This window comes from Microcaecilia unicolor, chromosome 8, assembly GCF_901765095.1.
Source record: "Microcaecilia unicolor chromosome 8, aMicUni1.1, whole genome shotgun sequence".
Classification (NCBI taxonomy): Eukaryota; Metazoa; Chordata; class Amphibia; order Gymnophiona; family Siphonopidae; genus Microcaecilia; species Microcaecilia unicolor.
The window spans coordinates 210320168-210345338 of record NC_044038.1 but is presented as its reverse complement, the minus strand read 5'-3'; positions in this window follow the sequence as shown (position 1 = coordinate 210345338).

The following is a 25171-nucleotide window of genomic DNA, read 5'->3' as shown; positions in this document are numbered from 1 at the left end:
ATATGAGTAAAACCAATCATTCAGCAACTTGAATGAGAACCAAATATTTTAATCCCTCTTACTAGAAAAGCTTTTCTGAGTTCATTGGCATACTGTTTATTTTACTTCCCTGAAAAATACATATGATGGAGAGGTATTATGATAATAGCACATGCTGAATAGCATAAAGGCATTCTTGGTCTCTGAATAGACTAACCTACGATCCTTCATTAAACAATTCTCTTTACCAGTGGCAGTGAATCAAATACTTGTGTGTGAGGTTTTTAGGACAAATATGCTGAAATGATGCTGTGGTTGATGAATCTGGTGCGAAGGTCAGAGGAATGGGATGGATATGATTAGAACAGCTAGGCCAGAATTAAAAGGTGGACACTGGAGGAGAGGGGAAAGCCCTACCCCCACCCCCAACAAAAGTTATCAAAGAAGGTGAGTGGGATTGGTTCTCCCAGAAATCATTGAGAAAGGTGATAGGAAGGAAGTCGCTTACCCATAGAAATCCTTGTCAGAAGGTTATGCTCATTCCTACAGCCATAGGAGCCGGCTCTGTGGGTGCTGTGGGTGCTTGAGCACCCCCAATGTTGAGCAAATTCCTTGTATATGTCCAGGGAGGGGTTATTTCCATTGGGCTTAGCACCCCCAATAATTTTGAAAAGTTGGCTCCCATGCCTACAGCCAATTTGTAGGTCTTCTCCAAGATTTCCTTACCTTTGGGTCTGCCGTCAGGTCAGGCACAGCAGCACTGTCATAATAGCTCAGAGCAGTGACGGCCCTACCATTAGGCCAACTGAGGCAGGTTCCTCAGGTGGTACTAATTATGAAGTGGCATCTTTCTCGCTTCCTTCCTTAACTCCCCCTCCACAGCCTACCTCCTTTTTTTGTTTTTCAAAAGTCATCCGCGTCAGCAATCTCCATATGCTGCCCTGCTGCCGACACTGGCGTCTTCTTTGTACTGCAGCCCGCCTCTTTGATGTAACTACAAGTTTCCTCGGAGGCGGGCCACTGTACAGAGGAGACGCCGGTGCCAGTGGCAGGGCAGCGTGTGGGGATCGCTACCACCTCCGACTTTTGAAAACAACACCAAAAAAAAAAAAGGTAGGTTCGGCTGGGAGGGAGAGGCAGGAAGGAGTTGGCAGTGGGGGGCATGATGCTGGGGGGCTGGGGGTGCCATTTCATCCCTGCTTCAGGCAACAGATTGCCTTGGGCCACCCCTGGCTCAGAGAAAGCTCAGCACAGGGCATTGGAGACAGCTTGCAATCTAGACTCAGTGGCACATTTTTCCACAAAATAATTTGAAAATATTGTTTACAATGGGGCTTCCCAAACCCGTCCTAAAGACTCCAAAGGAAGTTGAATTATCAAAATATACACCTTTACTGGGGCAATTTTATAAAGACATGTGGAGGGGCATAATCGAATGGGGCGCCCAAGTTTTCGTCTTTGAAGGCCGGCCTCGCGAAGGGGCAGGGAAACCTGTATTATCGAAACAAGATGGGCGTCCATCTTTTGTTTCGATAATACGGTCAGGGACACACAAATCTCAACATTTAGGTTGACCTTAGAGATGGTCGACCTAAATGTTGAGATGGTTGACCTTAGAGATGGTCGTCCCCGGTTTTCAGCCATAATGGAAACCGAGGATGCCCATCTCAAAAATGACCAAATCCAAGCCTTTTGGTCATGGGAGGAGCCAGAATTCGTAGTACACTTGTCCCCTGACATGCCAGGACACAAACTGGGCACCCTAGGGGGCGCTGCAGTGTACTTCACAAATTGCTCCCAGGTGTATAGTTCCCTTACCTTGGGTGCTGAGCCCCCCCAAAACCCCTCCAAAACCCACTCCCCACAACTGTACACCACTACCATAGCCCTAAGGGGTGAAGGGGGGCACCTACATGTGGGTACAGTGGGTTTCGGGTGGGTTTTGGAGGGCTCACATTTACCACCACAAGTGTAACAAGTAGGGGGGGTGGGCCTGAGACCGCCTGGCTGAAGTGCACTGCACCCACTAAAACTGCTCCAGGGACCAGCATACTGCTGTAATGGAGCTGGGTATGACATTTGAGGCTGGCAAAACAATTTTTTAAAGATTTTTTTAGGGTGGGAGGGGGTTGGTGACCACTGGGGGAGTCAGGGGAGGTCATCCCCGATTCTCTCCAGTGGTCATCTGGTCAGTTTGGGCACCTTTTCACGGTTTGGTCGCAAGAAAAAATGGCCCAAGTAAAGTCGGCCACGTGCTCATCAGGGACGCCCTTCTTTTTTACATTATCAGCCAAGGACGCCCATCTCTTAATCACACCCCAGTCCCGCCTTCGCTACAGTGCCAACACGCCCCTGTAAACTTTGGTCGTCCCCGCGACAGGAAGCAGTTGAGGACACCCAAAATCGGCTTTCGATTATGCTGTTTTGGGCGACCCTGAGAGAAGGACGCCCATCTCCCGATTTGTATCGGAAGATGGGCGCTCTTCTCTTTCGAAAATAAGCCTGGTAGGGTCTCTTTTACAAAATCATGGTAAATTTTGCACTTATTGCATATTAATAGGTAAAATTAACATATAGTAAGCCCTGCTTTAGCCCTGCATTTACTGAATAAGGCATACAATTAATGCACAGCCACCATGTTGCATGCCTGGGTCAATAACCTGTGCCCTCCATGCTATCAGCCCAGGGACATTAACATGCAGTAAGCTACCTGCGGTAGTGCACCTGTTCCTAGCTTTCCCCCCCCCCCCCCCCCCCCCCAGTGCCCCAGATCAGCACTTTCTTCTGATTGGCCATACCCTGTTCTGAACACCCTGCAGGTCTGATCCCCTCCCAACTCCCCTTCCCCAGGTTGGAACCCTATGACTCAACACCCTGACCCTCCTATATCAACATCTTAGCCTCAAGTCAACACCCTGACTCCCTGACTTCAGACCCCACTGCTGACGAACCCTGAACCTGCACACAAAATCCCTGCCCCCCAGAAACCTGCCTCCCTCCGACCTCAACCCATTCTGCAGCCCCCTCAGGTTGGAATCAGGATTCAAAATAGCACCGATGACAGTACTACTGCAGTGGTCATCTTTCCACATAAGGAGTGGATCTTCTTATGTGGAAGGATGGTCCCTAATGTAGTATTGTTAGACTATTGCTAATGTCATTGGAGCTAATTTGAATCCCAGCTGGGGGGAGGGAGGAGGAGGAGATATAGGGCTCTGAGGGGAGGAGTTTAGGAACAGGGGTGGAGTTTTATGTGTCAGCAAGATTTGGAGTCAGTGGTCGGGTGTTGACTTAGGGGGGTCAGGCTGTTGATTTGGGGGAATTCTGACATTGAGGTGGGGTTCCAACCTTTGGGGGGAGAATTTAGAGGCCATCTTTTTAAAAACCATGCTACCAGTCTGCTCTTACTGTTACCTCATAAGTTCATAAGAACAGAAAAATACTTACTGTACCTAAATAGATAAGACACCTTCAAGCCTGAAGACTATTGAAGTAGTGAACGTTCAATTACAGTAGGCATTTCTGTTTCTGGAGGGATCACATTTACAAAAAAAAAAGGTTACAAGGGGATTTGAACCAGTGTCTCTTGGTTTATAATCCACTGCTCTAACCACTAAGCTGTTTCCCTATTCTGCAAGGATATCTGCGTGGCAATTTTCTGTGCCTTGTTTTCCCCTGTTTATAATTTAAATGTTTCAGTTTGTAAAATGGTTGTTCAGAATGGATGTCTCCAGCGTAAGGATGTCCTTCTCACTTATTTTTGAACAGGAAATCTGGACGTCTTTCCTGTTTGAAAATTATTGTGAGATAGACTTGTTTTTTTTTAGGGGGGGGAGGGGGGAACATTATGAGCAGGAAGTCCCAATCCTGACTTGAATATTCTTTCGAAAAAGCTCCTCCACGTCTTTATAAAATAGGTTACAAGAGGCATCTTCTTGCCTTCTCAACCTAGGCTACCTGTTACAAAATTACCCTCCACATGTGGAAGTTCATAACTACGGTATAAATGTTGACAAAACCACTGAACTCAACAGCATCTTAATCGTAACTACTATAAGTCAAATATTGGGGAATGGCCCATGCCTTTACAAGGACACCTAGCTCACATGATCAAATCTATGACTTATATCTCAGGAGTAGGCCTATAAAGCTGCCTCCTTCTAATGCAATAGGACAACTAGTCATGTAAGACTTGCCCCAGATTTTGTCCTACAATCATCTTTGATTGTCGTGAAGACTAATTTGTTTGCGGGTTGCCATGAAAAGCAGGAGAGGATCTCTCATGCACATTAGCCAACTAGCAGTGGGATCATCCCATTTATAGAAACCGTTTCCTTCCTGTCATCTTGTCACTTTTAATTTCAAATATTTTCTCTTTCCTATGGACCAGGAAGGCTATTTTGCTGTTTTTCCTGACCAACGTAATTCAAAACATTTCAAACATTACTTACTGCTTAGCCTTGACATGGCCAATCCTACTTTGACATGCTACAACTAAGGCTGATTCCTTAATATGCTCATTCTCCCAGCCCAAAGGCTAGTCAGCGGTTATCATGGTGCCAGGGCAATGGCTGGGTGAAAAAGCCAGTGAGAATGGAAGAGCTTGGCTACAAGCAAAATAGTTGTTGTCTCTGGCTTCCCACCTTCTTCGTGGATCCAGTTTGACAGGCATGAGCATAGTGGGAAAAATTCTACCACCAGTTTGGAAATCAGCTTAAGCATTCACCTACAACAGCCAACATCCACCCTCCCTCCTAGCCCCTCACTAGACAAGCTAGCGTGGGTAGAAGTCAGAATGACTGGGCCTGATACTGGGTTGGAAATTTGGCACCTCCCAGGTTATGGCTTTGTGGTCTTCCTTCCTCATATGGGCATCAGACAACTCCTGAAGTTTTAAGGGAAAAAAAGTTTTTTAAAAAAATGTTGGCTAGAATATTAATGTGAAATAATTATTTTGATTTCTTGCTTTTCTATAGATATACCTACCCTGAAAATCTTGTTGCTGTAGGTAAAATGGTTCAGAAATTTATTGAGAGACAATAACTTTTTAGGAGAAAAGTGCTAAAACAGGCACATTGACAATTTGGTAAACCGAGTTAGTACAGCTCATTCACCAGAAGTGGCTCCATGTGTGTATGCATATCTACTATAATAAAACTCACCCTCAACGTTCTGAAGACAACGTTCTGAAGTCACTCAGTCACTCCCTGAAGGGTTCATGGATTCATGTTGGTGAAGCCACAACACTGACCATGTCTCTCTGCCCCGCCCTCGCATGACGGACCAATCAGAAAAAACACCCTCAACATTCTGAAACACAAAGGACCATCACAACACCGTTCCCAGGCAACACTAGGCAACGTAAGACGGACCTATCAGAGGAAACTACGTGGCAATAAGGGAGGAGCATTCACCAGCAGAACGGCTCATTATCTGTGCAGCACGGAGAGCACAGAACCACCGCTGGAAAAAAACAAAACAAAACAAAAAAAGACACACATCAACAACCTGCACACACACCACACACACACACACAAAATAACTCTGTGACACATACACACACACACAAAAAAAGCCACATGCTAGCGCCCATTTCATTGGTTACATACTTTTTTACTAGTATGTAGATATATATAAATTAATTTTCACTTTTTTGTTTGTTTGCTTGTTTTAGTGAAAGCAGCCAGTGTAGGCTGACAACACCTGGGTCATGGTAAAGCACAGATGATAATGCTTTTTGGCAGCATCTCTAGTCTGGCTCTGTCAAATCCCATTCTGTAGAGAAAATAAATCCTACAACAGATGAGTCTGCATGCGTACAGTGCTGGGCAGTTCAGTTGTGCCTTTCAAACTATTTCTGTGTTTCAGCACCACAGCAAGACAGCGAGAGACACCTCTGCAGAACTTCCGTTTGTTGAAAATGTCTACATTAGTCCCATTTCAAATAAAGTTAGAAAAACCAGACTGCAAAGAGAATGCTTAAGGAAAGATCATTCTTTTGAGATAATAGTACCATAGGTTGGAAACCAGTTGGGCAAGCCAAACCAGTCCCCTTGTTGCTGAATTCTTTTTAGGTCTTTGAGTTCTTCACTTATCTTAGGTAGATCTTTCAGTTTGATGGTCTTTAGGTGGGGGGGGGGGGGGGATGGGAGGGAAGGAAGTTCCTTGATCATGATTATCATAAAATTGGGCTGCAGGGAGCCACCTGCAGCCTTGAATAACAGTGCGCCTGAAATGCGTGACATCTTTGGAAACCCAAGTCCTCTTTGCAACCATATTGAACAGGTATGGTCTGGGCCAAAGCAGTTCAGGCTTCTCACATGCACACACATCCATGCACACACTGTCCTTCCCTGTTTTGGAGGTTGGGTTTTTTTTTCCACTTGTTACAACAGGCCTCTATGTAGTTTAGTCAGAGGAAAAAGGACACTGCAGTCATTTTCCTTAAACTACATATTCATGAGAAACTGGCATGTGTTTTTATTAGATCTTGAAAAAAAAAGCAACAACCAGAGCACCCCAGATTGATATGTACATCTAACGTTTACCCAGTGATAGCAACATTTGTTCAGATGCATTAATAGCAAACAAATATTTTTTCCCTATGTGAGTACTGGCAGTTTTCAAAAAGAAATGATGCACATTCTTCTGCTTTGAAAATTAATCTGTGGAATTTATAATACTACTCGTAAAAAAAGGCCCGTTTCTCACACAAATGAAACGGGCGCTAGCAAGGTTATCATGTAATGGCGATTATGTTTTTAAGGGAACCGTTAGGAGAAATGTTCTGTCATGATAAGTAATAATTGGGAAGGGTATGTAATGAGTAATATGCTCCAGGGGTATGAGCTTTGGATTGTTTATCTATGTTTTTTTTTTTTTGTTTTAATCTTTTTTTTATGATTTTTATTTATAGTATTTTTTAAAAGATAAAGAGTAGGCAGACTCCATCTATGTCCAGCATTTCTCCTCTCTTCCCTCCCCTCCATCCATGTGCATCTCCTTCCTGACTTCCCTCCCCTCCATCCATCCATGTCCAGCAACTCTCCATTCTCCCCTGCCCTCTCCTCCATCCACCCATATCCAGCAAATTTCCTCTCTCCCCTGCCCCCATTCATCCATCCATGTTCAGCAATTCTCCATTCTCCCCTGCCCTCTCCTCCATCCATCCATGTCCAGCAACTCTCCATTCTCCCCTGCTCTCTCCTCCATCCATCCATATCCAGCAAATTTGCTCTCTCCCCTGCCCCCATTTATTCATCCATGTCCAGCAATTCTCCTCTCTCCCCTGCCCTCCTCTCCATCCATCCATGTCCAGCAATTCTCCTCTCTCCCCTGGCCTCCCCTCCTGTCCTGTCCAGCCATCTCTTCTCTCCCCCTGCCCTCCCATCCATGTCCAATGATTCTCCCTGCCCTCCCTCAGCTCCCTGACAGCCCTTCTCTAAGTTCCTCCCCTCCCCGCACGTTTAACCCTTTTACTTTCAGGCACAGCGACGGCAGTGAAGAGGGCAACACACCTTCTCCCTTCCCTCACACAGTGTCCCGCCCTCGCAGAAACAGGAAATGCATCATCACAGAAGGCGGGACACTGTGTGAGGGAAGGGAGAAGCTGGAGGCGAGCCCGCTGTGTTGTCCTCTTCACTGCCGTTGCTGTGCCTGAAAGTAAAAGGGTTAAACACGCGCAAGGGGGGGGAGGAACAGAGGAGGGCTGTCGACTGGGGAGCTGAGGGCAGGAAGGAGCTTAGGAACCGCCTGAGAGCTGTCTGGCTGCAGCACTGCTGCGCCAGTCAGCCCTGCGTTTGGGGGGGGGGGGGCAGAAGCCAGGGGAAGGTCACGATCCCCAAGCCTACAGGGCACCTATGACTGTCCTCCCATCTCATCCATGCCCATCAATTCTCCTCTCCTCTCCTCTCCTCTGCCCTGCCCTCCCCTTCCCTTCCTCCCTCCCTCCCTCCCCTCGATGTCCCGCGATTCTCTCCTCCTGACATCATCTCGCCTCCAGCATTCCCTTCCCCCTCATTGTTCCACCCTCTGACGTCATTATGTTTTGACGTGAGGGCGGGGAAATGAGTGGGAATAGATGTTACAAACCCAGGCATCCAGACATAGAATGTTGGAGGTGCAAATTATTATATAGGATAGTAACACAGTAAATGACAGCACAGAAAAAAAAAGTTCACATTTCTTCTTCTTTTGTTTGTTTTTTTAATTATTATTATTTAAATTTTATAAATTTATAGATTGCCATACCTGATATTTCAGGATAAGCAACAGAAATGATTCAAATACAAGGAGTAATACAATCAAGAAGGAAAAAGAAAGCTTTGGATGGTGGAGGAGTAGCCTAGTGGTTAGTACAGTGGCCTTTGATCCTGGGGAGCTGGGTTCAATTCCCAGTGCAAATTCTGGGGACTCTGAACAGGTTACTTAGGGGCCCTTTTACAGATCAGTGGTAATCCCAACGCAGGTTTACCACTTGCTTTTTCAGGACCACCGCCAGCCCAATGTGGCTGCCAGTGGAAGTGCCACCCCGAGTGCATGCCACATCTGAGGGAAAAAGAAAACCCCCGGAAATGGCTCACCCGGCAGTAATCAGGCATCGCCACGTGCTGCCCGGTTACTGCCAAGTTAGCACAGGAGCCCTTATTACCACCTCAGTGGGTGGCGGTAAGGGCTCCCCATCACATGACCATGCGATAAGAGTTCTCTTAATGCATAGCTAGGTGTGCTGGGGGCTTTTTTACCTTCTGTGGTAAAAAGGGTCCTGGCAAATGGGGAAAATGCCCCCCCCCCCCCCCCCCCCCGCAGCCAGCACAGGGCCCTTTCTCCTGCAGCTTGGTAAAATGGCCCCTTAACTCTCCATTGCCCCAGGTACAAATAAGTACTTGTATATACTATGTAAACCGCTTTGAATATAGTTGCAAAAACCACAGAAAGGCAGTTGAAAAAAAAAGCAGAGAGTGAAGCAAAAAGTTGTCATGCCAGGACTTCTATTGCTAGAAAGGTATTTAGGGTTTTAATTCATGCTTTTGCAGGAAATATTTAAGAAAACAGCTAAGAAATAATGTAAAACATCTCGATGTTTCAAATTCTTCCTTATAGCTAGTGCCACTGTAAGTATTTCTTATATGTGGAAGCATAACCCTATACATCTAAAACCCTGGATGCCTGTGTTACATGTATAGATAATGCAGCTTGCCTTGGATGGGCCGTTATATCTGGTTTTCCACATCTGAGCCAAGAATATAATCTATCCAGTCAATATTCAGCCAGCAGCAGTCTGCAGATTTTTAAGCTGTCACTGGCTAAATTAGCCCCAGATATTTAATGGCTGACCAGCCACGATTATACGGGTCCCGGCTGAATATTGACTGTGGCCCACAAGCGAGGATCAGTCTTCCCCTCTTCCTAAATTCCACTCCCCTCAGGACCCCGACAGCATAACACAAATTCTTCACCCCACAATTTTGCTTCCCCCAATTCTATGCTCCTCTCATGTGTAAGTAGGCTTCCCGGGTCTGCCTCAAGGTTCCTGGTGATCAAGCATGTCAGTGGAGCAGGAGTGAACCTCACGTGTTCCTGCCCCTAGCGACTGCTGCTTTGAAATGGCAGCTGCCAGGCTAGAAGTAGTCTAGAGGTCAGCCGTCCATATATGACTTCTATGCCCATCCTCCATCCATGACACTTTTCCTGTTACAAATATTTTTTAAAAAGTAATACATGTGTAAACAGGCAATTTGTGGTAAACCTTTCTTGTGCACTAATCTCATGTTAGCCTGCCTTATTAAATGTGCCCCCTCATTAAATCAGACCACTGCACCTATGCACACATGTATTAGGGATATCCACAGGACAAACATTTTCAATATGTTTGGATTATTCTCCAAATTCTTAGACATATTTTCCATTTGTTTCACACATTCATGTTAATTAACTTTTTTAAACATGCAATAATCAACTTAATTCATGCTAATTTGTAGGTACCCATACATTCAGTTGATTTAGTGTGTGCATAATTTTTAAGGCTCACTAACAAACCAAATGCGCACTGATGAATGCACAGCCCTATTAAATATAAGCTTCTCTGTCTCTTCAAGCGTGTTACTACATACCCTGTGTCAAGAGCGTAATATTTTGCAAGTTGGGGCTATCTAATAATCTACCTCACATTACACCATACTTAAGATAAATAAGGAACCAAAAATTGCTTGACTCTTACTCCAAGGAATTAAAAAATTCAGTGATGATTTATGACATAACTTTACTCTGAATCTACACAGAGGGGTGATTGTTGCTGCTTGCAGACTGAAAACTCATAGAAGAGAATCCATGACGATGACGACAAAAATAGTTTAGGCAACTGCTTTTTATCTAACATGGTGTCTGAATACTGCAGTCCATGTGTCAATCAAAGAAAATCAAACATTTCAGATGTGTTACTCTTCAGTTTGAGTGCAAAATTCAGTCTCTTGGTGCAGTGGACTGTCGGCAAATCAATAGGCGCTTCCCGTCTCAATATCTCCTGATCTCTGTGTGACCAGTAAAAAAAAAAAAAAAGAGAGAAGCTGTGTTCACACTTCCAATTTTTGTCTTTTAGCAGGTTTGCTCCATCTGTTAAGGATGCATTTGTGACTTATTTACAGGAGACACAGCCCTGGATGCTTATTTTGCACAGCAAGAAGTGATCTGGCACTTTCTATTTATGAAAAGTGGAGTTGAAAAGCTGCAGTTTGCATGTGAAATGTCTCGGGGTAGTTGGGCAGTGGAGAATTTTGTTTTTGCTTCAAAGCAGTTGTGATGTCCACTTGTCACCAAAACAATACATGAAGTGACCAATGCACGGCTGAAGTCAAAGTAGGACAGAGGAGATCAAACCTAGAGCTCATGTAGATTTGATTAGAATTTCAGCTGAGGCTTCCCGGTGCTGACTGCTATCCTGATTTCAGCATCGTTGTATTCATGGTGAGGCAGGGGCGGACTGAGAGTACTCTGGGCCCCTCTGTCATGCTGCTGCCACCCCCCCACCATGCTCCTGCCGCTCCCCCGCCATGCTGCTGCTGCCGCCACCAGTGCCCCACCCCTGCAATGCTGCCTCCCTCCCACCGTGTTGCCACTGTCCCCCCTCCACCTTGAAGGGCCCTGGTAGTCTAGTGGCGGAAAATAAATCCCCTGTTTCCTGCTTACCCGCTGCCTCTACTCTGCCCGGTGCAGCGCCATGTTTACAAAATGGCTGCCGAGACGGGAGTCTTGGCAGCCATTTTGTAAACACAGCGGTGCAACCAGAGAGTATAGCAGCAGCAGCAACTAGACCACAAGTGCCCCTTGGGGGTTGTAGTGCATGGCGGCGGGCAACCGGTCAGAGCCTCTGGGCCCCCTATTGCCTCCTGGCTCTTGGGCACTGCCCAGTTACCCAAATGGTCAGTCTGCCTCTGTGGTGAGGTATTACACAAGATAATCTCATACCATAAAGTATGGCGCTGCTGGAAGAGGAGGGAGTGTACTACCTCTCTCCTCCAACAAAGGTATGGGGGCGTGGAAGAGGGCTTGATTTGCGGCCCACTTGGACACCAGGGCTTTTTGAGGGGGATGTAAGGGAGGGGGGGGGGGTAAACTTGTGTCACTGGCTTGGGATGGGAGTTCGGTGGGAGCACTAGACCACCAGGGCCTTGCTGTTTGGGGTCTGGTGGTCCCACAGACCACCTGCCCCTGTGTTTGACAGGGTTAGGCATGCTCAGGCACAATCCTCCCACACTTTACCCTATCATCAGAAATAATAGTGTGCATAAATTTGCATGCTATTATCTCTGATCATAGGGGAGGTAAAGCCCCGTGATCTTCAAGAGCTATTTTTAGAGCACTGTTTGGAAAAAAGTGCAGGGCTTTCAATCATAATTACATAAGTACATAAGCATCGCCATCAGGGCTTTTTTTGAGGGGGTACTTGGGGGTACTGAGTACCGGCACCTTTTCTATTGTCTGTTAAAATTGACTCATGGACCCAAAGTTTTAATGAAAGAGCTCCGGCTCTACACACCAATTCTGCCTTGTCATAGATTTTGTGACTGGTTGAAGGGGACCTCGCTATTGTGGGGTGGGTCCCTTAGTGATCACCCCACTCCTGAAAAGTGGCCTAGCATTTGAGTACCGGCACCTTTTTTGGTAGAATAAACGCACTGATCGCCATGCTGGGACAAACCAAAGGTCCATCGAGCCCAGCACCCTGTCTCCGACAGCGGCCAAAAGAACAAACAATTTGTCCCGCCCATCCCAGAAATAGTGGATTTTTCCCACTTCCATTCAATAACATTCTATGGCCTTTTCCTCCAGGAAGCCGTCCAACCCTTTTTTAAAGTCTGCTAAGTCAACCGCCTTAACCACTTTTTCCGGCAATGAATTCCAGAGTCTAACTACGTGTTGAGTGAAGAAAAATTTCCTCTGATTTGTTTTAAATTTACTACACTGCAGCTTCATCGCATGCCACCTTGTCCTAGTATTTTTGGAAAGCGTAAACAGACGCTCCACATCGACCCGTTCCATTCCACTCATTATCTTATAGACCTCTATCATATCTCCCCTCAGCCGCCTTTTCTCCAAGCTGAAGAGCCCCAGCCTCTTCAGCCTTTCCTCATAGGGAAGTCGTCCCATCCCCTGTATCATCTTTGTCGCCCTTCTCTGCACCTTTTTCTAATTCCACTATATCTTTTTTGAGGTGCAGCGACCAGAATTGCACACAATGCTCGAGGTGCGGTCGCACCATGGAGCGATACAATAGCAGAATAATATCCTCATTTTTGTTTTCCATCCCTTTCCTAATAATGCACAACATTCTATTTGCTTTCCTAGCAGCACATTGAGCAGAAGGTTTCATCGTATCATCAACGATAACACCTAGATCCCTTTCTTGGTCCGTGACTCCTAACACTGAACCCTGCATGACGTAGTTATTGTTTGGTTTCCTCTTTCCCACATGCATCACTTTGCACTTGTTCACATTAAACGTCATCTGCCATTTAGATGCCCAGTCTCCCAGTCTCGTAAGGTCCTCTTGTAATTTTTCACAATCTTCCCGCAATTTGACGACTTTGAATAACTTTGTGTCATCAGCAAATTTGATTACCTCACTAGTTACCCCTATCTCTAGGTCATTTATGAGTATGTTAAAAACAGAGGCCCCAGCACAGATCCCTGAGGGACCCCACTAACTACCCTTCTCCATTGCGAATATTGACCTTTTAACCCTACTCTCTGTTTCCTATCTTTCATCTGGGCATAAGTATTCTAGCATGTATCTACAGAGGAGGTGTTCCCAAGGGTGGGGCATGGGCATTACAAATATTTTAGTGCATGCATTATAGAATAGTTGTATTTTATGCACCCAACTGCTGATTTTAGGCACCAGCATTTACACCAGCCAGAGGCATGGCGTAAGTGATCACATATAAAGTCTATGGACTTTTCCTTTAAGAAGCCGTCCAGACCTTTTTAAATCCCCACTAAGCTAATCACCTTTACCACATTCTCTGGCAACAAATTCCAGAGTTTAATTACAGGTTTTGTACGTGGCTCTGTCATACTTCTTCAACAAGGCCTACAATGAGAACCTATAGCCTCACGAATCCACTTCATGAATCCATTTCACCAACCCATTCAGATATGATAGCCCACCTTCTATAAGTACCCTAATAAATCCCTTCCTTCTGCTGTGTTCCCCTAATTAATCTCTGCACAATACTAACTGTACCTGATATCCTGGAATGACATTACTAACAAAACTATGTAAGCCACATTGAGCCTGCAAATAGGTGGGAAAATGTGGGATACAAATGCAATAAATAAATAAATAAAATAAATTAGAGTATTGCTAGCTTAGTGCCAGATTTTTGGCTCCTAACTTTAGGTGCCATTATAGAATTCCCTCCATTACATTTTATTGGAAACCTCTGAGAATGGTCAGAGATTGGTGAGCTAAAGATGTTTTCAAATAAATACATTTGTTTGTATTTGTGTCTTCACTAGACTGTAATTGTCATGGAGCAGGGACAATATTTTATATGTGTCTGTACATCTTACACTATTATATAGATCAAAAATTAAGGGGGGGCAATATTGAGACAAAAATACCCAGGTAAAGATGGCCGTATACCTTTGATATATAAAATGATATCCAGAGAAATCTGTGCTGCATGTTAGCGAATCCCACTGTGCATTTCAGTTTGTGTTGCTGCAGCTGGGAACATTATGCATTCCTGGCCATAACAAAAAGGATAGCAGACCCAAAGTCAGACCAACTGTCTTTAAAAGGGGTCATTGCTGTAGGAAAGAATTCTCCAACCCTTCTGATCCTCCCCTCAACAAGATCTATCAAGTCTCCCTCACTAGACTTTCCCACCCTATATAAATCCTACCCACCAGAATTCCCCCTCATGATATTAACTCTCACCCAGCAAAACATGAATCTTCCCAATAGACCCCCCCCCCCCAATCTCCAGCATCTACCTTGGGCTTCTCTGCTGCCTAATGTGTGTATGGGGGTGGGGGGGGGGGGGGGAAACAGGAGCAATCCCCATTGCCTCAGTTCAAAATGGTGCCCAAAGCCCTCTAACAATAGTTAAGGCTTCTGGCAAAACAAGTTAAACCTATATAATTTCACATTTGAAGCAAAGGGGCCGGGCCATATGATAAATTGTCAACATTTTTGCAAGAACAGTAGGGTGTGCAAAAAAATTCACCAGTGACTTTCACAAACGTAAATTTTATACAAACACTTTCACAAACCAACATTTTGCCATGAAACAACTGTATCTCAGGGGTACGTGGCTGAGTTGTTTTGTTTTCCTCGTGATAAAATCTGCAATTTATCACAGACTTTATAGCAAGAAAAATGACACAACATCTCATGTGCCTGTTATTTAAAAGGTCCCATCTGTTGACTCTTTACTGCAAGCTCTTCCATAGCTGATTAGCTCCATCTCGAAGAATGACAGCAGCATTATACTGCCGGATGAAAACCATTGAGGGTTATGGTGATTGGGGGGCAGTGTGGGGTCCTCAGTTGCTCTGGTCAAGCTCCCACTTCATTTCTCAGGTAAACTGATCACCTGCTTATCTTAGGAACTCAGAAGGGCAAGTCTTAACATGTGAAAAGAGAAAACCCAGCCCTGACTCAACCTTTCCATGATGAACTGAAACTATCTAGTAACCTTAAGACAGAAAGAGTAAATGGTTAACACCACCTCTGCCCCCTCCACAAACACAAATTAATTGTAGGGTAGCTGCTACTTGCAAAAAGATATTTTTCACCTAACCAGTTCTTCCACAGATGGAGCAGTTGTGGATTGTTTTGAGAGGTAATTGCAGTGTTTACTGTAGCCTTTTGGAGCAAACATAATTTGATGGTTTTGCTTATCTTTTAGTCAAGCTAGAAATCGGAATTGCTAGCCTCTGATAAACATATAGATTAAAAAATGCAAAGGAAACTGCTTATTCATATTACAGCTATAACCTGTAATGCTGGTATAAAGTTCTGAATTTGGGGGCCCTTTTACTAAGCCGTGTAAGCATCTACACGTGCGCAACACATGCCAAAATGGAGTTACCACCCAACTACCACGTGGTTTTTTATGGTAATTTCATTTTTGGAGCGCGTCTGATACGCACATATTTTTTATTTTTGGACGCGCGTAATGGATGTGTGCCAAGTGGCATTTGACGCGCATAGGTCATTACTGCCCAGTTACCATGTGAGTCTTTACCACTAGGTCAATGGCTGGCGGTATGGTCTCAGACCCAAAATGGACGCACGGCAATTTTCATTTTGCCGCACGTCCATTTTCGGCAAAAAGTTTAAAAAGGCATTTTTTACAGGTGTGCTGAAAAATGTATGGACGCGTGCCCAAACCCTGCGACTAGACTACAGCAAGCCATTTTTCAGCGCGCCTTTGTAAAAGGACCCCTTGTTTTCTTCAATGAATTACCAAGTCTGGTATCAATGCTCCATAGTACTTGTTGGTCTATATATAAATGGAGTTCATAGTTCTGGAATCAGGATGAGAAGAACCCATTGGCCTCTGGCCTTATCTCTAACCATGGGACACAAACCATCAATACATGTTATTGCTAGCGAATTATATGGGATTAAGCAATAGCTTTGTAGACTATCAAAAATAATCCTCATTAAATATTGACCAATGTCATTCAACCACTAGAGCTTGCCATCTCTCTATCTAAGCCTTGAGGTGTACAAAGCAGGATTTGTTGGACAAACAAAATATTTATTTATTTAGAACAAAAATACACCCCATCTTTTCCAACATTTTTTTCAGAATATTTCTTTGTATGAATTAGCCCCAAATCAGAAAGTCATTTTAAGGGTAATATTCATATTATAACAAGTTGTCTATGTGTAAAGTAGGCGCCTATTTCAATCCTATTTTATAAAGGTACATAGGTATCTACATGTCTTTATAAAATTCCAGGGGCAAAACCAACAGAAATTATGCCTAGATTGAAAACGTAAGACAAGAAAACAAAATCAAAAATGGGCCTTCACGAGTGGAATAATCAACAGTCCTTTATTCATAAGACTTGACATGGGCCATGTTTTTTTTAAATTTTTTGTTACATTTGTACCCTGCGCTTTCTCACTCATGGCAGGCTCAATGCTGCTTACATGGGGCAATGGAGGGTTAAGTGACTTGCCCAGAGTCACAAGGAGCTGCCTGTGCCTGAAGTGGGAATTGAACTAGGTTCCTCAAGACCAAAGTCCACCACCCTAACCACTAGGCCACTCCTCCACTGTTGCTACTATGTGAGATTCTACATGGAATGTTGCTATTCCACTAGCAACATTCCATGTAGAAGTTGGCCCTTGCAGATCACCAATGTGGTCGCGCAGGCTTCTGCTTCTGTGAGTCTGACGTCCTGCACGTACGTGCAGGACGTCAGACTCACAGAAACAGAAGCCTGCGCAGCCTTCTACATGGAATGTTGCTAGTGGAATAGCAAACATTCCATGTAGAATGTCCAATAGTAGCAACATTCCATGTAGAATCTCCAATAGTATCTATTTTATTATTGTTACATTTGTATCCCGCACTTTCCCACTCATGGCAGGCTCAATGCGGCTTACATGGGGCAATGGAGGGTTAAGTGACTTGCCCAGAATCACAAGGAGCTGCCTGTGCCTGAAGTGGGAATTGAACTCAGTTCCTCAGGACCAAAGTCCACCACCCTAACCACTAAGCCACTCCTCCACTCAAGTGCCTCCATCAGGGGTCAAATGGAACACTAAGCTATTTTATTCATAGTTTTATCTAAGAGCATTGATCTCCATTTGACCCCAGATGCAGGCGCATGAGCGCCGAATCACGGCCCATGTCGGGTCTTATGAATAAAGGACTCTTGATTATTCCACTCCTGAAGGCCCTTTTTTGCTTCTGTTTTCTTGTTGCACGTGACTGCATTTTTGGACCCTCTCTTTTTTGCTACTTGATAGATTGAAACCATGGACACTGACACCCAGTGGCATACCAAGGGGGGGGGGCGGTTCGCCCCGGGTGCACGCCGCTGGGGGGTGCCGTGGCGCGCGCCTGGTGCGCTAGTTTGCTAACTTCCTGTTCTGGGGCAGAGGGAGCTGCAGCGAACGAGCAAAGTTAGTAAACTCGCACCAGGCGCGCGCTGCGGCACCCCCCCCCAGCAGCATGCACCTGGGGGGGCTCTTTCGCAGGCGGGGGTGTCTTTCACCAGGGGGGGTCCTCGCTGCATCGGGGGGGTGGGGGGGCGCTGCACCCAGGGGGCGGGGCACCGCCCCCCTAGGAACGCCACTGCTGACACCTGCTCAGGTGCGGAAGTAAATGCTCACATCTAAAGTACACCTGCACGTGGCTTCCCAACCATTAGGCCACCTGAGGCGGGGGCCTCAAGCTGCACTCTTCAGGAGCAGCATCTCAGGAAGTGACATCTCCCCCTTCATGGCATTTTATGTCATCATGTTCCAAACCCGGCAGCAGCAGCGATTCCCATATGCTGCCCTGCTGCCAGCACCCGCCTCTCCCCTTTACTGCAGCCGCCTCTCTGATGTAACTTCCTGTTTCGTCAGACGAGGCTCAAACAGCAGCAGTAAAGGGAAGAGGCAGGTGGCAGGGCAGCGTATGGGAATCACTGCTGGGTTTGGAACATAACGAAGTAAACGCTGCCCAGGGGGGGCGGCATCTCGGCCCAGGGAGAAGCATGTTAGCTCCACCTCAGGCGGCATCTCACCTTGGGCCAGCCCTGCCTGAACACATGTATTTTATAAACCTCATATGTAAATTGCAAGTCCACCTATGCCTAAATAACAACCCTGAACATACCTACATGAGAGTCACTTAAAAGGGCATGTCTTCTTGGTACCAAGCATAATTTTACATGTGTAACCCCTGTTGTAAATTTATCAGAGTCCTTTCACACATTTAAAAATGCACACAGGAATTCCTTTACAAAATTAACCCTTTGGGGGGGTAATTCTGTAACTGGACACCTGGTAGGAGCCTATTCTATAAAGCGAAAATAGAGAATGAAAAACACTCTTACGTTGGAAAACTTCACAATGCCCACGTATAGAAAAAGCGTTTTTCATTATTATGGATATTCCCCTCTACATGGATAAACGTTGCTTTTTATCACCAACTGATAAATTGTGCCTATGCAGAAATAGGGAAATGTACATTTATACAACAACTTGGAGAAGCACAGAAGGGGATAACTGTCATGGTTGGGTTAAGATGATGAATGAATGTGAGTGTGTGTGTGAACATCTTGGGTGATCGTGTATGGATGGAGGTATGGAAGGTTATGCTGGTGGACTTATAGAGAGTTTTCCGCTTTGACAAATTCTGCAAATGTTGGTATTGTTATCTGGATAAGCGATATGATAGGGGTTGTGTGTGGGGTGCCCAGCTGACATTTAATGTGGTTCAAGGGAAGGAGAGACGAATTTGAAGTGGAACTGGGATGTGTAGCATGGAGGGGTTGGGTTGTAGAATGGATACTTATTTTGTTCTGAAGAAAATTTTGTTTTGACAATGGGTAGGGGGTATTGGGATCAAGTATTGGTCTGGCATTATTGATGATCTGAATGTTATGTGTTACGTGTTACGAAAAGGAGGAGTTAGTGGTTATTGTGGATGAGCAGACTGGATGGGCCATTTGGCCTTTAACTGCCATAATGTTTCTATAGTGGGAAGCTTCCCTGTGTTTTTACTGGTTGCTGGAGTAAGAGCTGGGCACTTTGGCAGTTCCTTGTTACAGAGTTTTTACTGGCAGACATATATACCATTAATTGTACTATCCAAGAAGTTCTGTTCATGGAAAGTTTCAGGTATCGATTCTTCTATCAAACGAACAAAAATATTACAGACACTGAAGCGACATAGATCTGACACAATCTGTTTGCAGAAAACTAAAGTCACTGTTTTGGAACACCAAAAATTAAAAGGTGGATGGCTACATACATGCTACTCAGCCTCCTTAGGGAAAAAGAGAGTGGGCGTGGCTATTTTCATTACCAAATCAGTTACCTTTCAACTAAACAATTGATACAAGACCCTGAGGGCAATTATGTGGTAATTCATGGTTGGCTTAATAGGACTCTGGTTACAGTGGCTTTCATATATGCCCTCAATGTCAATCTTGACATCATTTGTACCTTCTAATTTGATAGTAGCAGGTGATTTTAATGCTATCCTGCAAGCTAAACTTGATACTAAGCCCAGTCACATCTCTAGATCAGATATGGGTTTAACAACACTCATGAAGAGCTTAGACCCATGGAGATTGTTACACCCTACTGACCTGGATTTTACTCATTTCTCAAGGGTGCAGAACTCTGTCCCAGATCGACTTTATTTTTCTATCACAAGATTTTTCTATTCCAAGAGTCGAAAGGACAAATATTGGTCCCCTGGTAATTTCTGATCATATTTCATTATTTTTGGAAATGCAAGGATTGGGGTCCAATAGGGGAGGAGATTTGAGATGGAAACTTCTCACACAACTCTATAGAAACAAAGTTCCTGATATTAAGACCATGGGAGGGAGCCTAGCTAACTCCCACGGTCAGCGGTCAGCCAGGGTGTTCAATGCTGGGCCGCTTCCTGTGTCCGGCATTGAATATCCAAGTGGTTTAATCTGTTTGTGTTTGTGCATCTGACATCCTGTGTGCAGGACGTCAGACGCACACACAGAAACAGATTGCAACTTGATCAGATGATTCGTCCACGCCGCGCGGCCGAGAAGAGGACTTTGGCTGGTGGGGGTTGGGGTCCCCCGCCAGCACAGGTATGCGGCGGCGGCAGAGGAGGGTTGGCGGCGGGAAGGGGGGCTCGAGAGGGTCACGGCAGGGGGGTCCAGGGGTCAGGAACTTGGAGGGGGGGTCTGGAAATCGGAGGGAGGGAGGGATTCTTCTGGCGTCGCGTTACCATGGGCGAAGCTATTACGAAGCCTACGAACACTTCAGGGCTTCAGGGCTTCACTTCCAAGCTGCCACGGAGTCAGCTTCAGAACGTTGGAGGTGCGAATTATTATATTAGATAAGACCAAAAATTGGTAATAATTCAGAAGAAGCCTCATGATTCTGGCCTGGGTGAAAACAAATTCCCAAATGCTAAAAAGTAAAATATGCAAATATTCCTCTTGCTCCAGTTCAACACCAAAACCATCTCCTCTGTTATATGCTCGTATAAACTGCTTTTATTGTACCACAAAAAGGCAGAATAGCAAATGCATTACCCTTACCCTTGCAGTGAGGGAAACCTGCATGTTTTAAATGGGTGCGTGCCCAATTTGCATGTATAATTTAACACCTTTTATAGAATCAGGGACTAATTGTGAATTCTATATCACAATTAAGCATGTAATTGCTGATTTAAAAAACTAGTGTAAGTCTGCAGTTATTTGCTTAACTTACAAGCGCTTCTGCAAGCCCAATGGCCGGTGTAAATCCTTGTGCTTAACTGCTGTCAGGTAAGCATGTAACTGCTAGTGTTCTATAACCTGTGTGCATAAGTGCGAGGCATGCCCCTGACCCACACATGCCCCTCCTAGGGACCATTTTACTAAAGTTTATTGCATGCTAAATGCTGCAAGTTTTATTTTGTACCTATGGGTTATGCAACAGAGAATCAAATGCAACGAAAGGGAACACTCTGTTATAATTTGTCAATACAACAAAACTATGGGTAGCGAGTCTAATCTCACAGGGTGTGTGGGATGTGAAATAATATGTGGGAGAAGGGAAGAGACCTCAGACCGGTGAAGTTCCAGCACAACTGCTGGCTATACTCCTGTTAGGGCTGTCACCATAAATCAGTCATTGGTCTCAAACCCACCTCCTCCCTTTATGTGGACATACACATTTTTTTATAAATAATTTTTATGAAGTATGCTGTATCGACTGTGAGTCACACAACTTCAAGGATGGTAAAAAAAAACCACTTAGTTCATTGCAGCTTCGGTAATGGGGTTCCCCGCCCAACAGATCCGTTTCGCCGGAGGGGCTTCTTCAGGGGAAAGCGAGCACCCAATTTAGCCGCACTGCTGAAGCGGCAATGTAGCAATCATTCAACCAGACAGACTTCGAATTTGGAGTCTGTCTGGTTGAATGATTGCGGGGAACCCCATTACCGAAGTTGCAATGAGCTAAGTGTTTTTTTTAACCATCCTTAAAGTTGTGTGACTCACAGTCGATACAGCATACTTCATAAAAATTATGGCACAGAGACAAATTCAGTAAATGGCACCAAACGTTAAGTGCTTTGCTGTTTATAGAATAATGTTTAGTGCATATTATGGCACCTAATATTGGGTGCAAGAACTTACACCAGCCGAAACCTGGTGCAAATTCTATAACACTGCACAGAAATTCTTTGGAACGCCCCTGACCCACCCATAGCCACACCCCCTTTGGGCTGCACATGAGAGGATTTGGGCGTGGATCTTTATAGAACTGCGTGCAGTCGGTCCACATACAAATCAAAATTAGAGCTAATCAACTTTGATAATTTATTGTTAACAGCCAATTATTGATTGTTAATGGCTCATTATCAAATTTATTTGCATGGGCATCTCAGGATCGCATTCAATTTTGGGCACCATTTATAGACTCTGGGGGTTAGTGCACACCAATGTCCATTAGTGCTTAATAAAAGGGCCTCTATCGTGTGTAACTGCAAATTAGTGCCAAAAAACACCAATTAACACCAATTATTGACAATTATTACTTAGTTCCAATTAGCAGCTAATTTATCAATTAAGTTATGAGTGTAACTAGCACTATTCTATCATTCACAGGCTAAGCAACAAATTGTGCCCAGAAGTTTATAGACATAGGGACAAGTGTGCGTTAATGAAGGCACATCGTTAGAACATAATGTTTTGAAGAAAATCTCACTTTCCACATGGTGGAAGTACTATGCAAGGAACAGGTTATTCTGCATACTGCAGATCTCTTAATACAGATGCACCATTTTTACACTGTACTTCAGAAAACAGTATTTTCCATTTTATGATGACAATATTGGGAGATTTTTTTTACCAGCTGTTGTAAACAAGTCATCTAGTTGATTAAATTTTTTTTTTATATCACACTTCATATTTAATTCATGCAATTTACCTTTCTAACTTGCACGGTCATTACCATAGCTTTTGATTATTATGTGTTTTGCTACAGCATTATTTCTTTCTGACAAGCTCATTGCTAATTCAAACCCCCATCAGGCTTTTTCTGATGGCTCTCTGTGTTCCAACATTTTATTTTCTCTATCTGCTCCTTCAGTTTTTATCCCTGCTGCAAGGATTACTGTAACGTGCAAAAACAAGAAGGATCATCTTCTTGTAGTTTGAAGCCTAGTGAATTAATTCCATTAATTTCTGTTGAGATTAATTAACTAATTGTTAATGTCTGGAGGCAAACTTGCATTTTTGAATGTCAGAATGTTATACATAATTTAAAAAAAATCATTCGTTTAGGAGGCTGACACTGGGAATGTGGTTTGTTCCACTTCTGCACTTTGTGCATATTTGTCAAGACTTTCTGTAAATTATTCAGAATTTTGTCAGGATATAAACTTCAACTGCTTGTGATCTACAAAGCAATACAATTTGGGATAGGAATTAACATTTCAGAAGTTCCTAACAAACGTTTAGCCTTTGGAAATACTTTGTGAAGATGTAACAGTCTGTTCACGCTTTCCAAAAATACTAGGACTAGGGGGCACGCGATGAAACTACAGTGTAGTAAATTTAAAACAAATCGGATAAAATTTTTCTTCACCCAACGCGTAATTAAACTCTGGAATTTGTTGCCGGAGAACGTGGTGAAGGCGGTTAGCTTGGCAGAGTTTAAAAAGGGGTTAGACGGTTTCCTAAAGGACTAGTCCATAAATCGCTACTAAATGAACTTGGGAAAAATCCGCTATTCCAGGAATAACATGTATAGAATGTTTGTACGTTTGGGAAGCTTGCCAGGTGCCCTTGGCCTGGATTGGCCGCTGTCGTGGACAGGATGCTGGGCTCGATGGACCCTTGGTCTTGTCCCAGTGTGGCATTACTTATGTACTTATGACTTCAAAGCAAAAAATGTTCCATGTATGTCCTTTTATGAAAATATGACTCCTAGTGGTAGTTGCGTGAGAATACAGCTAGGACACCATTTTGAGGGATGGTGCCAGAAGGGCAGGAGTGACTAGGGATCTCTCCTGCTTGGGGACCCACTAGATCATCATGGAATTAAGGTGTGGCCACACGAGTGGTGGGGGGTATGTTTGGGGAGTACGGAGCTTGTTCAGAGGAGGGGCTTATTTGGGGGGAGGGGATCATTGTTTCTCATCTGTCTAAGCAGAGCTTCCAAAACCAACTGGAAAAAATATTGTGCCTTCAATAACTTTTTAGCAAACAAAAAAGAAGCAAAAACTGGGCCTTCAGGATTGAGAAAAAATGCAGTCCTTTAATATCATAAATACATCACTTTCAATAACTTTTTAACATGTTTTAACGATCCCTCAGCTTGCAGAGCTAAAAGTAGGGAGTCCCACAAGGTCATGGCCAAATAATAATAATAATAAATGCCCCTGCCCTTGTGGATGCCAAATGGGCCTTGGTAAAAGAAGGTACTTGCAGCTGAACTGCAGTTACTCACTACAATGCCCTTCTTGAGACATATGGCAACACTAATTTTACAACAGCGCAGGCCATTTTTCAGCGCACCTTAGTAAAAGGACCCCTAAATGTTGACATTTGTAAAATGGATGCTCCCACCACCAGGGGCATAGCCAGACTTCGGCGGGAGGGGGGTCCAGAGCCCGAGATGAGGGGGCACATTTTAGCCCCCCCCCCCCCCGGCGCCACCAACCCCCCAGCATTGCCGACCCCGCCCCACCACCGTTGCTACCACCACCAACAACAACTTTGACCCCCCGCCGATGACCCTCTTGACCCCCCTCCCGCCACCAACCCGCCGTCACCTACCTTTGCTGACGGGGACCCCAACCCCCGCCAGCTGAGGTCCTCTTCTTCCGGCGCAAGGCTTCGTTCTGTTTCTGAGTCTGACATCCTGCAGAAACAGAACGAAGCCTTGCGCCGGAAGAAGAGGACCTCGGCTGGCGGAGGTTGGGGCCAGCAAAGGTAGGTGACTGCAGGTTGGCGGTGGGAGGGGGGGTCAAGAGGGTCGTCGGCAGGGGGGGCCCAGGGCCAAATCTGTGGGGGCCCAGGCCCCCGTGGCCCCACATAGCTACGCCATTGCCCACCACATGTAGTTGGTACATCCATGTTCATTTGTGCATGTATTTTAGTAAAGGTGCTGCTAAATACTACCGGAATTTGACACATCCTGACCCAGTCATCTTAATTCCAATTTGAATGTTCTGTCTAAAATCTGTCTTTAAATGTGGCCCACCAGTGCTCAGCCAGGTATAGGAAAGGCACAGAATTCTATACAATGCACAGTGACTTTGGTTAGAAAATGAATAATCACCGAAGCTAGGGAAGGTCCGTAGTGAGGATGGATGTGTCACATGAGATACAGAGCTATATTTTAGGTGGGAGGAGCCAAACACTTTATGTTTAATGTACCCATAGAGATAGAATGGTTGTTGCACACTTCAGGATGTGCAGTTTTGAATGGAAGCACATGTCCAACATTTTCAATTGCAACCCATTT